Source organism: Lipotes vexillifer, unplaced genomic scaffold (genome assembly GCF_000442215.2).
Source record: "Lipotes vexillifer unplaced genomic scaffold, Lipotes_vexillifer_v1.1 scaffold948, whole genome shotgun sequence".
In the NCBI taxonomy this organism is placed as follows: domain Eukaryota; kingdom Metazoa; phylum Chordata; class Mammalia; order Artiodactyla; family Lipotidae; genus Lipotes; species Lipotes vexillifer.
This window is the reverse complement of record NW_006793764.1, coordinates 2,520,481-2,536,920: the sequence shown is the minus strand read 5'-3', so window position 1 is coordinate 2,536,920 and position 16,440 is coordinate 2,520,481. Positions and strand designations below refer to the sequence as shown.

Sequence of the window (16,440 nt, the reverse complement as noted above, 5' to 3'; positions counted from 1 at the left end):
CAACTGTAACAAAAGTTCAGGCCTTTACTCATACTGAAATGAGAGTGTGAAAATAGGGGTTGGGATGGGGAGAGAATGAAACAGCTGGAAATAATTGCCTGGTTCTTCTCTTCTTAAGAGTTCCTTGGAGCCCCCAAAATGACAGTCTGGGGTTACCCTTTCATCTTCTCAGAATCTATCATTCTTAGGCTTCCCAGCTTGTTCTCCAACTTGGGTCTCCTGAAGTATGGCTGACATATTTTAAAATTCTGTTTTAGAAGACTTTTCTAAATCCTTTTTATTTTATAAAATTAAGCAAAATAATTAGGGCATACATAAAACTACAAAAACAGTATCACTTCAACAAAATCCTAACTCTCTCCACTTTTGTACATCTATTCTGCCATTACCTTGGCCCAATGCACCATCACCTCTTGCTTGGATGACCTCAGGAAACCCTTAACTAAGTCTTCTGGCTTCCACTTTTGCCTCCTTAAAATTCAATTGCCAAACACTGTGCAGTGCGATCTTTAAACCAGTGGAAATCAGATTTTGTCCCTCTGCTGTTTAAAATATTCTAAAGTCTTTTTAATGTCTTAGAATAAAAATTAAATTCTTTAATGTGGCCCTCAAGGCCCTACATGGTGTGATCACAAAATATACCTCTTTGGTGTCATTGCAGACCACTCTGTCCCTTGCTCCCCAAAGTTTCAGACACACTTGTCTTTTTCTTTCTGTTTCACGAACATGCTAAACTATTCTGTACTCAGGGAACTTAAACTTGCTGTTCCTTCTGCCAGGAAAGCCCTTAACCTGGATCTTCCCTGGTTGTCTTCTTTCCGCCATGTAAACCTTGACTCCCGTGTCATTTCCTGCAAGAGGACTTTCCTGACCATTGTACGGAAAGGTTTATGGTAACGATCTCCCATCTAAAACACACACATGCACACTGGTTTTACTCAATGTATTAATACATATGGGGTGAAGGGCTTAGAACAGCACATTGTTTAAGTCCGGTATTTTTGGGTATTATTCTTTCCACTATACCACATATAGTCTAAATTTCTCTTGCATATTTATGTATTTACTTTTCCATGGTTGGTTTACCTTCCTCATTGCTAGCTCCATAAAGGTAGAGACCTTGATTTTTTTGGTTTTGTTTATTTATATATCTCTAGCACCTAGAGTAAAGCCTGGCACATTGTAGGTACTCAATAATCATTGCTGAAAAGATGAATTGACTATAGAAAAAATATATATGACAAAGAAAAAAAAAGAGTAGAATATAACCACCAATAACTCTGCATAGGGGGATTTTTGTTTTCTTCTCTCTAGCTTTTCAGATATTCCAATTTTTTACAAAGATCATGTACTTTTCTGAATCATAAAAAAAATTGCATAATTTTTGCAAAAGGAGTCATGTTGCCTTGCTGTATGAAACGTCAATTGATCGATTTCTGCAGGCATACTGGAGGTTGCAATCTCTGGATCTGTGCTTAACCACCTCTTAAATCAGAAATCTTCTGACATTCTTCAGGAAGAATGCTCAGTGCTGTGTCCCTTAGTGTGTGAACACACATGCGGGCCCTGGTGAGAGCCCCCTGGGAGGTCTGACAAGTCTCATTCCATCAGCAGCCAGGTGCCATGTGACTAGCCACCTGCCTCTTTATCTCTAGCTCCTTAAGTCAGGAGTTCTGTTTGGCTACAGAGCTTGACACTGTGGAGGTCAGCCAAGGTCAGGGCTCCAGTAAGAATGACTCACACCCCGCTCCACGCTCTCCGCTGGGCACAGGCTGGAGCACGATGAACACTGTGATTTTCCACGCTCGGCTCCCAGGATGTGAGGCTCAGTCCCTGAAATACTGATCCATGCAAAAAAACTGAAGTAGCCCCCAAAGAGGGTGTTTGACAGTTAGGGGAAAAAAAGAAGCTTTTACTCTCTGATCCTATCCAGTGTGGTGCTGATTCGAAGTTGACTGCACAGTGCAAACGTGCTTTTTCAAGCTTGTCCAAAGGAGGGCAATCCTTAGGATTTTTTTAAAAAATAATGATTGTGAAAGATTACAAATGCGCATAGTGTTAATAATACAGTTTAAAAATTGCAATACCAGGGTGCAGCTTATTAAGATTCTTACATGCCTCCCTTGCTTTGGAGTCTCTTGCCTTAAAAAAAATTACAGATACAGTATACCCACCCTCAATTCCATTCCTTTCCTTCCTCCCCAGTGTCAAACAGTATCATAAAGCGGCTGCTTATCATTGTTCCACATAGTTTTATATATCCATGTATATATCAATTTTGTTAAATTGTTATGATTATTTTAAGCTTTCATATAAAGGTTACCATACCTCACATATCATTTTGCAACTTGTTGTTCAGCATTATATTTACAAGATTTATCTTTATTAATACACGAGATGGTCAGTTTTATGTGTCAACTTGACTACAGTGCCCAGTCATTCAATGAAACACTGATCTAGGTGTTCTGTGAAGGTATTTTGTAGGTGTGATTAAACTCCATAATCAGTTGACTTTAAGTAAAGGAGATCATCCTAGATAATTTGGATGGACCAGAGTCAGTCAGCTGAAATTTATACTCCTATCAATAGGCCATGAGAGTTCCAGTTTTTCCACATCTTCCACATTACTTGGAGTTGTAAAACTTATATTTATAATCTGGTGGATGTTAAAACTATTTCATTGCAGTTTTAATTACTATTTCTCTAATGTATAATAGTGAAAAGCATCTTATCATGGGATTATTTTCTGTCCATATAGCCTCTTTGGTAAGGTGTTTGTTCAACTCTTTTGCCCATTTGAAAAACTGGGGTTTGTTCTCTTATTACTGAGTTTTGTAAACTCTTTATATCATAGATACAAGTCCTTTGTTGGATATATGATTTGCAAATATTTTCTCCCAGTCTGTGGCTTGTTTTCTCACTCTCTGAAGTGTCTTTTGCAGAGCAGAAGTTTTTAATTTTGATGAAGCAAAGTTCATCAGTTTGCTCTTTTATGGATCATGTTGCTGGTGACACGTCTAAGAAATTCTTGCTTAACCCAAGGTTACAAGGATTTTGCCCCTTATTTTATCTTCTATAAGTTTTATAGTTTTAGGTTTAACAGTTAGGTCTATGATGCCTTTTTAGCTAATTGTTGTACATAATACAGGATATGAGTTGAATTTCATTTTTTTGCTTACGGATGTCCAGTTGTTCTAGCACTATTTGTTGAAAAGACTATTTTGTATCTTTGTCAAAAATCAATTGACCATACATGCGTGGGTCAATTTCTGGGCACTCTGTTCTGTTCCAGTGATCTATTTGTCTATCCTTTTGCCAATACCACACTGTCTTGATTACTGGAGATTTATAGTAATTCTTGAAATCAGGTGGCATGACTCTTCAAGTTGGTTCCTCTTTTTCAAAGTTATTTTGACTAATCTAATTCCTTTGCCTTCTCATATCTGTTTTAGATTCAGCTTGTCGATATCTACAAAAAACTCTGCTGAGATTTTGATTAGGATTATGTCGAATCTGTAGATTAATTTGGGGAGAACTGAGATTATAACAATGAACATGCTATGTGTCTTTTTTTAATTTATTTTTTTATTGAAGTATAGTTGATTCCTAATGTGTGTGTGTGTGTGTGTGTGTGTGTGTGTGTGTGTATATATATATATATATATATATATATATATATATATATTCTTTTCCATTATGGTTTATACCAGGGCTATGTAGCTTTTGACATATTTAGTTCACTGTTTCTTTTATCAGTGTTTTCCAGTATTCACCATACAGATCCTACACATATTTTGTTAGATTTTATACCTAAGTACAAAACTGGCGTGCAGTTTGTCAGTGGTACTTTTAAAAAGGTTGCTTTCCAACTATGACATAGAGAATGGATAAACAACAAGGTCCTACTGTATAGCACTGGGAACTATATTCAATATCCTGAGATAAACCATAATGGAAAAGAATATAAAAAAGAATGTATATATATGTATAACTGAGTCACTTTGCTGGACATCAGAAATTAACACAACATTGTAAATCAACTATTAAAAAATTAAAATAAAAAAGGTTGCTTTCCTGTTGCTAGTATATAGAAATATAATTGATTTTTGTATATTGACCTTGAATCCTGCAACATTGCTAAGCCCATTACTTCTAGAAATTTTTCCTTTGCCAACTTATATCTTGGTTTGCGGGTTTTAAAAATTGATTTGCAAGAGTCCTTTATATATTCTGTATATTTATTCATTGGCCAAATACTTATTGAGTGCCTGCTATGTATCAGGTACTATATTAGCACACTAATCTTGAGTCAACTTTGTTCATTGCTAAATACTTCAAGAAGCAGTTATTCATCTCAATTATATAAATACTTATACAGTACCTACACATCCATTAAATCACTTATTCAAAAATTTTATTGAGTACCTACTATAAACCAGGTAATAGTTTAGCTACTGGAGATATAGCACAAAACACACACACAAAATGAAGAGACCTGCTCTAATGGAGGAGAGAGACAATAAATAAACAAGTAAATAAATAAGCTAATTTCAGGTAGTGAAATGCTTTGGAGAAAATAAGTCAAGGTAATAGGACAGAGGGGACAGGTGAGAAGACAGAGAAAAAGGTGGTATTAGATACAGTGGTTGCGGAAGACCTCTCCCGAGGGGCATCATTTAAGCCAAGGCCTGAGTGAGAAGAACAAACTGAGGCAAGAGCCCTCCAGGAAGAGACAACAGCAAGTGCAAAGGTCCTGGGGGAGAATGAGCTTGGTGTGACTGAGGCACAGGAAGGGGGCCAGAGTGTCTGGAGTTTCATTAAGCAGGGGATGGTGGTACAAAAGAGCCTAAAGAGGCAAAGAGGGGCTGCAGGTAGGGAGAGGCCATGATAAAGGAGACTTGATTCTCAGTCCTTAAAAAATAGCAATGCCTGGGCCAAGCATCTCTGACACAAAGGTGAGTGCGACAGAGCCTAGCCCTCAGGAGGTCGTGATCTAGTGAAAGAGACAAACACATGAACAAATGCACTACAGTGGGCAAAGTACTGTAATTGAGGTAGGTGTGTAGGAGGAGTAGAGGTAGGAGGCAAGAGAGAGGTAAGAATGATCCTTTATTCATATTTTGTAAGACGGAACTTCTATAGCCTTCTATTTAAGCCCCAAAGTAGAAAAATTCCCTTAAAAATAATACACACACATATATATTACGGATATATAATATATAGTACTATCTTATTTTCAAATTGTGATGACTAGGTAGACATCCCTTCTCTGTGCTCCCAATGTGCTCTCTGCTTTTCCCCATTCGAGCACCTGGAGAGCCTATATTTACTTGCTTCTCTGTCCCACCAACCTCCACGTTCCATGAAAATAGCAGCTGAGTTTTATTCCCCATAATTTCCGCAATGTCTGCCACAGTGCCCAGTGCATTCTAACTGCTCAGTGAATGCTCAGTGAAAGACAGCAAAGCTCTGAGACTAAAGCACATTCATATTTTATTTCATTTGATTCTCATCACAATCCTGAGAGGTGGGCAGGACAGGTGTGAGTATCCCATTTTACAGATGAGGTAACTGATGATCAGAGAGAGTAAGTAACTTGTCCAGTGAAGCACAGCTATGGTGTTAGGGCAGAACGTCGGGATCCCAGTGACCTGCCTTTTCCTAGGTTAGGGTTTTTTTTCCCTTTACTACCTCCCTATCCTATGCTGACTTTGGGGAATATGCCAAAGAACATGGAGGTCAAAATGATGGGCTTGCTTTTGTACAAATTCACGGGTATGTCTTCTAACCACTGAGAAATCTCCAGAATATTATAACTTATTCAATGATTTGTATTGTAAAATGTGTCATACATCCAGAAAAGTATAAATTTTTACAGTTTGAAAAACAATAAAGATCCATGTACGTATATCCTGGTTACGAAATAGATCATTTCCAGCACTTGAGAAGCCTCCTCTTCATCCTTCCCTAACCACGTCCCCTCCTTCCCACCTTGAAGTACACATTTAGCTTACTTTGGGGTTAACCAGTCCCTTGCTGTTCTTTACAGATTTCCTACTCATACATATAACAGTCTCCCTTATCTGCAGGTGGTACATTCCAAAACCCCCAGGGGATGCCTGAAACCACGGACAGTACAAAACACTATATATACTATTTTTTTTCCTGTACATACATACGCATGATAAAGTTTAGTAAATTAAGTGCCATAGGAAGATTAACAATAAGTAATGATAAAATAGAACAATTGTAACAATATACTGTAATAAAAGTTATGCGAATGTGGTTTCTCTCTGTCAAAATACTTACTTATACAACTTTAATGCCTTTTCTATCTTAACTAAGCACTTATCAAATACTGTGGCCATAATTTTGCAGTTTGAGCTGCAACAGCAAAAATAGCATGAATTTCTTTTCCCTTCTTCACAATTTCACCAATAGAAGATTCGTTCCTACCACAGTTCTTAGCCACCTCAGCATAAAATTTTCTTTCCTAGGGACTCCCCCAGTGGTGCAGTGGATGGGACTCTGTGCTCCCAATGCAGGGGGCCCAGGTTCGATCCCTGGTCGGGGAACTAGATCCCACATGCATGCCACAACCGAGTTTGCGTGCCGCAACTAAGGAGTCCACATGCCACAACTAAGGAGCCCGTGAGCCACAAATAAAGAGCCCGCCTTGCGCAACTAAGGCCCGGTGCAACCAAATAAATAAATAAATATATTTTTTAAAAAATTTCTTTTCTCATTAAATCGGGAACTTTCACTTTTTGACATAAAGGAAGCACTTTACTGTTTCTCTTTCGTGGATTCGAATTGTCAGCATCACTACCCTTGTGCTTTGTACCCATTATTAAGTAAAATAAGGGTGACTTGAACACAAGCCTTGCGGTACCATCAACAGTCATCTGAAGAACCAAAAGGCTACTGAATGACCAACTGGTGGGATATGATGGACAAAGGGATGATTCACGACCTGGGCTGCACCTAGCGGAATGGCCCAAGATTTCCTCATCTACTCAGGATGGTGTGTAATTTAAAACTTATGGATTGTTTATTTCTGGAATTTTTCATTTAATGTTTTCAGGCTGTGGTTGACCAGGGGTAACTGAAAATGCAGAAAGCGAAACCATGGATAAGTGGTGACTACTGTATGTATCTAAACAAAATATGTTTTAGTTTTAAATACTGAGTAGCAAGCATATACCTAGCTGTGTAAGGACAGGATGATCTTACCTCTATTAGATGAAGACTCCCAGGAAAAATAAGCTGAAGATCCCCAGAGCCAGAATAGGCCTTCAGGTTCCCTGGGAGCTTATGGGAGCCTTTTCTAGGAAAGTCAGTGGGCAACGTCACATCTGAGTCCCTGGGAAAGAAGGGGGAGAAGAAAGATTAACACAGGCCTGTAACTCACTCCTTCCCCACTAGGGGATGCCTCTGTCAGACCATTGCTGTAACTCCATCGATGGTATTAAGGAGGAGAAAGATCTGGAAAGGGTCTACTTATAAAGTGTTTTCAACATGAATTACCTGCTCTGTTTAGATTGATCGCTGTAAATAAATGTGGAATTTATGGATTAAGAGCATGGCTGGCTGGAGAACGGGAGGGGCAGGGCATTTCCTAACTGTGTAATTACTTCCTACCTGTATAAATAAATAAAATATAAATGAAGTATAAAACTGAAGGGGGCCCCCAAACAGATATAGCTTCCTTTGAGAGCAACTGCACATATGGCTCAAAACCCATACGTAGATCTGACACCAAAATATGTCCTGATGTAGGTGAAAGGGACACTTTGGGACACTGATGGTTTTAGGACCCTCCAGGAAAAGAATGTTCTGTTTTGTGCCTGTTGCTTGCCTGTATCTTTTTAATCATTAGTAAAGTTTGGTGCTGAGTAAAACCTAGGATTCTCATCATCCCATTTGACAAATTGACGTTTTGTATGAACTCAATACAGATCACGATAGTGGGGGCATTTGGCGATATTGTAGAATCACCCAGATACTAGATGTCTACCAGAAATGTGGTCAAGGGGGTTTGTACTCTAACCTGTGTCTTCTGAATTCATCATGGATTCCCTCAGCTCTCAAAAACAAGGTAAACTACGATGAGATACCACTTCACACTCATTAGGAATGGCTACTATAACGTACAAAAACAGAAAATAGCAAAATAGCAAGTGTTGATAAGAATGTGGAGAAGTTGGAATACTTGTGCACTCTTGGTGGGAATGTGAATTGGCACAGCCACTGTGGAAAACAGTATGGAGGATCCTCAAATAATTAAAAATAGGACTACTATTTGATCTAGCAACTCCAGTTCTCAGCATATAGCCAAAGGATAGGAAATCACTATCTTGAAGAGATATCTGCACTCCTATGTTCGTTGCAGCATTATTCACAACAGCCAAGGTATGGAAAGAGCTAAGTGTCCATCAACTGATGAATGGATAACAAAGATTTATCAATAGTGTATACACACTATTGATAAATAGTGAAATGCTATTCATCCATGAGAAAGAAGGACATACTGCCTTTTGTGACAACATAGACGGACCTTGAGGGCATTATGCTAAATGAGATGTCAGACAGAGAAAGACAAATAGCATATAATATCACTTACATGTGGAATCTAAAAAAGCTGAACTCATAGAAATGGAGACTAGAATGACGGTTACCAGGGGCTGGGGGGTGGGGGAAAAGGGAAGATGTTGGTCAAAGGGGACAAACTTACAGTTTTAAGATGAGTAAGTTCTCGGGAATCTAAAGTACAGCATGGTGATTGTAGCTCATAATACTATATTATATACTTCAAAGTGACTAAGAGAGTAGAGGTTCTTAAATGTTCTCACCACAGAAAAGAAATGGTAAATATATGATGTGATAGAGGTATTAACTAAGGCTATGTTGGTAATCATTTTGCAAAATATAAATGTATCAAGTCAAATCATGTACACCTTAAACAATGCTATAGGTCAATTATATCTCAATAAAGCTGAAAAAATAGAAATACCATATAATCTAGCAATTCTACTTCTGGGTATATATTCCAAAGAATTGAAAGCAGCGTCTCAGAGAGATATTTGTACACCTATGCTCACAGCAGCATTGTTCACAATAGCCAAAATATGGAAGCAACCTAAATATCCATCAATGGATGAATGAAAAAACAAAATGTGGAATGTACATCGAGTGGAATATTATTCAGCCTTAAAAAAGAAGGAAATTCTGATACATGGTATAACATGGATGAACCCTAAGGACGTTATGCTAAGTGAAACAAGCCAGCATTTTTATGAAAAATATTGTATAGTTCTACTAATATGAGGTACCTAGAGTAATCAAATTCATAGTTATAGAAAGGGGAAGGATGGTTCCAGGGGCTGGGGGGAGAGGGGATGGGGAGTTGTTTAATGGGTGTAGAGTTTCAGTTTTGCAAGATGAAAAGGGTTCTAGAGATCAGTTGCACAACAATAAGAATGGACTAAGTACTATTGAGCTGTACACTTAAAAATAGTTAAATTTTTGATAATTAATATGGTAAATTTAATGTTACGTATATTTTACCACAGTTAGAAAAAAAACAATAGGGCAAAGCAGACACATTTGTGAGGGTGTGATAGGTGTCCCTGCTGATCCAGGAAGGAGGGCACGGAGGGGAGTCAGACCCGGCCAGTTTCACCTAGACACTTTGCCTTTTTTGTTTGTTTGTGTTTTTGTTTTTTGCGGTACGCGGGCCTCTCACTGCTGCGGCCTCTCCCGCTGCGGAGCACAGGCTCCGGACGCGCAGGCTCAGCGGCCATGGCTCACGGGCCCAGCCGCTCCGCGGCACGTGGGATCTTCCCGGACCGGGGCACGAACCCGCGTCCCCTGCATCGGCAGGCGGACTCCCAACCACTGCGCCACCAGGGAAGCCCGACACTTTGCCTTTTAAGTGAGGACAGTGGCAGCAAGCATCATGACGGTGACAGCTCTCTTATCATGCCACGTTGTTCCAACTGGACAGGTAGCCCTCTGCATCTGCTGCAGAGCTGTCACTCTGAGCTCTCCCTTTGCCACATCCCTGGGGAATGCTTTCACCATTTGCTGTGTTGCATCTCCTGTTCTTGGTGTCTCACCTTTTCTAGGTGTATTCCCTCTTTTTGGGTGGTGTGCATGGGAGATTTCTTTCTTGATATCATACATTCCAGAAAAATACTTCTTCTATCCTCCCACACAAAGAGCTTAGCTGGATATGGAATTCTAGGGCAGAATCATTTTTCCTCAGAATCCTGGAGGAATGGCTCCATACCTTCTTGGTTCCAGTCTTGCTGTTAAGAAGTCTGCACCTATTCTAATTGCTCCTCTGTAGGAGAGCAATGCTTTTAAGATCTTATATTTGTGTCCAGTGTTTTTGGAAACTTATAACGATGTGCATTGGTGTGGGTCTATTCTCATTCGTTATGCTGTATATCCTTTGAATCTGGCAATTCCTCCTCTTCGGTTCTGGAAATTTTCATTGAGTTATTTTATCACTGATTTTATCTCCCCTGTTTTTCCTATCTTCCCATTCACAGAGTCCCATCACGTAAGCGTGAACTTTCTGGACCACCAGCTCTTCTATTTTCTTTTCTTTTTTCCTCTTTGTCATTTTGCTCTACTATCTGGGAGATTTCCTCAGCTTTATCTTCTAACCTCTCTTTTGCATGATTATTTCGGCTCTCAAAAGCTCTTTTTCCAAAAGCTCTTTTTGTTTTCTAAATTGTCCTTTACTATTGTATCCTATTCTAACTTCATGGTTGCAATATCTTCTATCTGTCTCCAGGTATTTATTTTAGTTTATGGCGATGAAGGTTTTTTTCTCCCTGAATAGCCTGTTTCTTCCGAGTTCCATTTTTATTTGTTTGTTGTGATTACTGGAGGCTTTCCTAAACTGTCTGGCAATCTTGGTTGTCTGCTCTGGTGCGGGGGTCGGGGGGAGTTAAAATGCTCATTGGTATCTCTTAGGGCATGGGTAGAGCTTATTAACTTCGAGCATCCCTCTAAGGTGATCTAAGTAGGCTTTCTGGGGGGACTTTGGTACTAGTATCCTAGAGTCATTCCTCCTAGGCTGGCCAGATCTCTGTACCCCTACCCTTCTGCCTCCAAGAAGAGGTTTAAAATCCTCCTCCTGTAGGTAAATGTCTGGTCACCAATGTTCTGGAGGACCAGTGGGGAGACGCTCAAGGTCCCTGTTAAGCACTCAGTACACTTACAGTTACTTATTTCCCTATTATCGACATGTTTCCCATTCTTACTTTAAAGAAAAAAGGAATTTGTTTACTGGATGAGTTATAAATCTTTCTCCATGAAGAGACAGCCCGATAGAAATCACTTTTGTAGAGCTCAGGGTGCTGAGATAGAGGAAGGAGGGCTAGGCTTACACTGTGTCTAGTGGACATCTCTCCTGAATTGTCTCTCTTCAGCTTCCCTGGCAACCTTAAAAATCCGATGCTAGAGGTTTCTTATATGACTAAGCGCTTCATTTTTTATAAACTGTAAGTGCATGTCTTATGCTCTTAAAGTGCCACGCCCACTTGTTTATTGTGAGCAGGTGAGGTGCAGCCAATCTATTTACTATTGATGTGTCACAGATTAATAAAGGGTGTGACTCACAGAATCTTATTTCCCCAGCACGAGCCAGGGATCCCTCCTATTTCCCAGAAGCAATATTTCCCCACCACTAACTCTGGGCTCTGAAACACAGCTTTATGAAGAAGAATCTGAAAAATAACCGAACCTAATATGATTCTATGCAGAGAGTCACTAACCACAAAAATATCTTAGGTAACTAGAGGCCTCCAGGAACACCTTTGGCATATAGGACGACGAATGAGGCCACAGTGGGTTTGCTTGCTTTCATTCAAAACTCAAATGTTGGGCCTCAAGTTACTGCCTTCCAGGTGTCACCCAGTCTTGAAAGATGAGAAGGTGGAGAAAGAAGGAAAGAGGGTTCCAGACCGGAAGGTATTGTCAGAGAAACTGGAGGGTCTGAGGATGAGGGTGGATTTAGAGTGAGCAGAGGTTGGCAAGAGATAAGTGAGCGAAGCCAGCCCAGGAGACGACCAGAGACAATAAGAGGGGGCAGGACGAAACCCCAACTGGGGTGACTTAGGAGATGGCTGAGAGCCAAAGGCATCAAGTAAGGACAGTGAGATGATGAGAATGAAAACAGCAACCAAATTATCAGTACTATGTCCAATGTTCATCCAACCTCCCAGCAAAGCATCATCATCCCCTCAGTACACATACAAAAGCAGAGGGTCCCAGAAACCCAGCGTGACAAAGTCTGGCTCCTCCAGAGCGTGGCTGCCTTCTGTTACGCCAGGCTGCTTCTCAATTCATGCCACGCTGCTTACTCATCCAGCCAGCCAGCCATCTACTACCTACAAACTGCTAAGCGGTATGCTGAGAACAGCAAAAATTATTTGTCACTAAGTGGTAGAGATCCCTACATTCTTTTAAGATCCATTTACTTTCTCAAAATCTTGTTTATAGGACTGCTAGCACCACTCCAGCTCTTCAATGCTACTTTTGAATGTGAGTCTTTCCTACGTGGGTTAATAGAGGCTAAGCCTTCCTGATTTAAACATCAGTTCACAAGTGAGGTCAGGGAAGCTCTCCCTCAGACGGACAGAATCTGCCACCCAAACCTGTCAAGAGCAGGTGTAAACATCTCCCTAGTGTAATGTAAGAAGTGTTCCAGGGATCCGAAGGAGTGCTTAGTGCCCTTACCTGCTATTTAGATTCATAAGCGCCTGTCACCAATGGGGGAAATGCCAAGAAAGAATCTTGCCCCTTATAATGGCAGCCGTGCTATTACAGCCTACGATGCATTGAGGGATATGGACAGGGGTAACATTTCAGACAGGTCATGGGTGAAACTTTTTTTTTTTTTTAAACTTCTTTATTGGAGTGTAATTGCTTTACAATGGTGTGTTAGTTTCTGCTTTATAACAAAGTGATTCAGTTATACATATACATATATCCCCATATCTCTTCCCTCTTGCATCTCCCGCCATCCCACCCTCCCTATCCCACCCCTCTAGGTGGTCACAAAGCACCAAGCTGATCTCCCTGTGCTATGCGGCTGCTTCCCACTAGCTATCTATTTTACGTTTGGTAGTGTATATATGTGCATGCCTCTCTCTCGCTTTGTCACAGCTTACCCTTCCCCCTCCCCATATCCTCAAGTCCATGCTCTAATAGGTCTGTGTCTTTATTCCCATCTTGCCTCTAGGTTCTTCATGACAATTTTTTTTTTTTTAGATTCCATATATATGTGTTAGCATACAGTATTTGTTTTTCTCCTTCTGACTTATTTCACTCTGTATGACAGACCCTAGGTCCATCCACCTCACTACAAATAACTCAATTTCATTTCTTTTTATGGCTGAGTAATATTCCATTGTATATATGTGCCACATCTTCTTTATCTATTCATCTCTTGATGGACACTTAGGTTGCTTCCATGTCCTGGCTATTGTAAATAGAGCTGCAATGAACATTGTGGTACATGACTCTTTTTGAATTATGGTTTTCTCAGGGTATATGCCCAGTAGTGGGATTGCTGGGTCGTATGGTAGTTCTATTTTCAGTTTTTAAGGAACCTCCATACTGTTCTCCATAGTAGCTGCATCAATTTACATTCCCACCAACAGTGCAAGAGGGTTCCCTTTTCTCCACATCCTCTCCAGCATTTATTGTTTGAAGACTTTTTGATGATGGCCATTCTGACTGGTGTGAGGTGATACCTCACTGTAGTTTTGATTTGCATTTCTCTAATGATTAGTGATGTTGAGCATCCTTTCATGTGTTTGTTGGCAATCTGAATATCTTGTTTGGAGAAATGTCTATTTAGGTCTTCTGCCCATTTTTGGATTGTGTTGTTTGTTTTTTTGATATTGAGCTGAATGAGCTGCTTGTAAATCTTGGAGATTAATCCTTTGTCAGTTGCTTCATTGGCAAATATTTTCTCCCATTCTGAGGGTTGACTTTTCGTCTTGTTTATGGTTTCCTTTGCTGTGCAAAAGCTTTTCAGTTTCATTAGGTCCCATTTGTTTTTTTTTTTTAATTTCCATTTCTCTAGGAGGCGGGTCAAAAAGGATCTTGCTGTGATTTATGTCATAGAGTGTTCTGTCTATGTTTTCCTCTAAGAGTTTGATAGTGTCTGGCCTTACATTTATGTCTTCAATCCATTTTGAGTTTATTTTTGTGTATGGTGTTAGGGAGTGTTCTAATTTCATTCTTTTACATGTAGCTGTCCAGTTTTCCCAGCACCACTTACTGAAGAGGCTGTCTTTTCTCCACTGTATATTCTTGCCTCCTTTATCAAAGGTAAGGGGACCATATGTGCGTGGGTTTATCTCTGGGCTTTCTATCCTGTTCCATTGATCTATATTTCTGTTTTTGTGCCAGAACCATAGTGTCTTGATTACTGTAGCTTTGTAGTATAGTCTGAAGTCCCAGAGCCTGATTCCTCCAGCTCCGTTTTTCGTTCTCAAGATTGCTTTGGCTATTCGGGGTCTTTTGTGTTTCCATACAAATTGTAAAATTTTTTGTTCTAGTTCTGTGAAAAATGCCAGTGGTAGTTTGATAGGGCTTGCACTGAATCTGTAGATTGCTTTGGGTAGTACAGTCATTTTCACAACGCTGATTCTTCCAGTCCAAGAACATGGAATATCTCTCGATCTGTTTGTATCGTCTTTGATTTCTTTTATCAGTGTCTTATAGTTTTCTGCATACAGGTCTTTTGTCTCCTTAGGTAGGTTTATTCCTAGATATTTTATTCTTTTTGCTGCAACGGTAAATGGGAGTGTTTTCTTAATTTCACTTTCAGATTTTTCATCATTAGTTTATAGGAATGCCAGAGATTTCTGTGCATTAATTTTGTATCCTGCTACTTTACCAAATTCATTGATTAGCTCTAGTAGTTTTCTGGTAGCATCTTGGTTGAAACTTCTTAAACATTAAGAATTTAAATTTCTTAGCCACATCCCTTCCCATGTAAACCCTTCCCAATGAATTTAGGGAAACATTTAGATCTTTACTATGATAGGTTTTTTTTTTTAACTTTTATTTGCATTTATTTTTTTACAGCATTTATTCCTGGACCATCAGTTTTTGCTTCTTCAGTTTCTTCTGGGATATCTTTTTCTTCTGTGCAACCTCCTGTTCCAGCTTAGGAACAATCTGTTCTTTTTCAGTAAGGATCACCTCAATGTGGCAGGGAGAGCTCATGTATGGGTTCATTTGACCATGAGCTCTATAAGTCCTCTGCCACATCTCGGGGGCTTTGTTCACCTGTATGTGAACCTGTATGTGCTCAGTGACCAGAGAGTCCTCCGTCTAAGCCGTTAACTTCAGCATTACTCTCTGCATTTTTGAGCATGTGCCGTAAAAATTCAGAACTCTTTTTGGGCCACTGACCCTGCGTCCAGCCCTACTGTTTGGTCTGGGCACACCTACCAACTCCACCATTGTGACAATGGAATGGCACACATTGCTTCTGTAAAGTGACATCCTTCAGATACTTGGTGCTTTTTGGATGCAGTTTCACGAATATTCTTGAAGTGAACACAAAGATTTGAACCTCTTGACTTGCATGATTTTGTGGGGTTTTCTGGGTCAAGTGAATGGCAAACCATTTTTAGAGGTCACCTCAGGCTGCTTACTTGAAAAGGATACCATGATGCTTCTTGAAGCTCTCACCTACCAATCCTGTTTGCTAAACTCCAGCTACACCAGTCTCTTCCTTGAATTCCCAAGTAGGGTTTGCCAGAGTGGTTACACTTCCTGGAATGCTCTCCCCCAACTCTTTCCAGAGTTGTTCCTCTTTTTTTTTTAATGGCTGTCTTCAGAATCTTTTTTTAAAAAATTAAGTACAGGGCTTCCTTGGTGGCGCAGTGGTTAAGAATCCGCCTGCCAATGCAGGGGACATGGGTTTGAGCCCTGGTCCAGGAAGATCCCACATGCCGCAGAGCAACTAAGCCCATGTGGCACAACTACTGAGCCTGTGCTCTAGAGCCTGAGCACCACAACTACTGAGCCCACGTGCCACAACTATTGAAGCCTGCGTGCCTAGAGCCTGTGCTCCACAACAAGAGAAGCTACCACAACGAGAAGCCCACGCACCACAACCAAGAGCACCCCTGCTCTGCAACCAAGAGTAGCCCCCGCTCACCGCAACTAGAGAAAGCCCGTGCACAGCAACAAAGACCCAAGCAGCCAAAAATAAAAAATAAATAAAATAAAATAAATTAAAAGAAATTAAGTACAGTTAATTTACAATATTGTGTTAGTTTCAGGTGTACAGAACAGTGATTCGATTATACGTATATAAGATCGTACAGAAAAACCTGAATGAAATTTTTGGCCAACCCTATATATATTTTTTTCAATACTTTTCCATTATAGGTTATT

At 40.0% G+C, this 16,440-nt stretch overlaps 1 pseudogene; it reads right to left on the bottom strand.

Annotated features, from left to right (window-relative positions):
- Nucleotides 1–15,120: 15,120 nt before the first annotated feature.
- LOC103083906 (60S ribosomal protein L17 pseudogene) lies at nt 15,121–15,665 on the bottom strand (annotated as a pseudogene).
- Nucleotides 15,666–16,440: the final 775 nt, after the last annotated feature.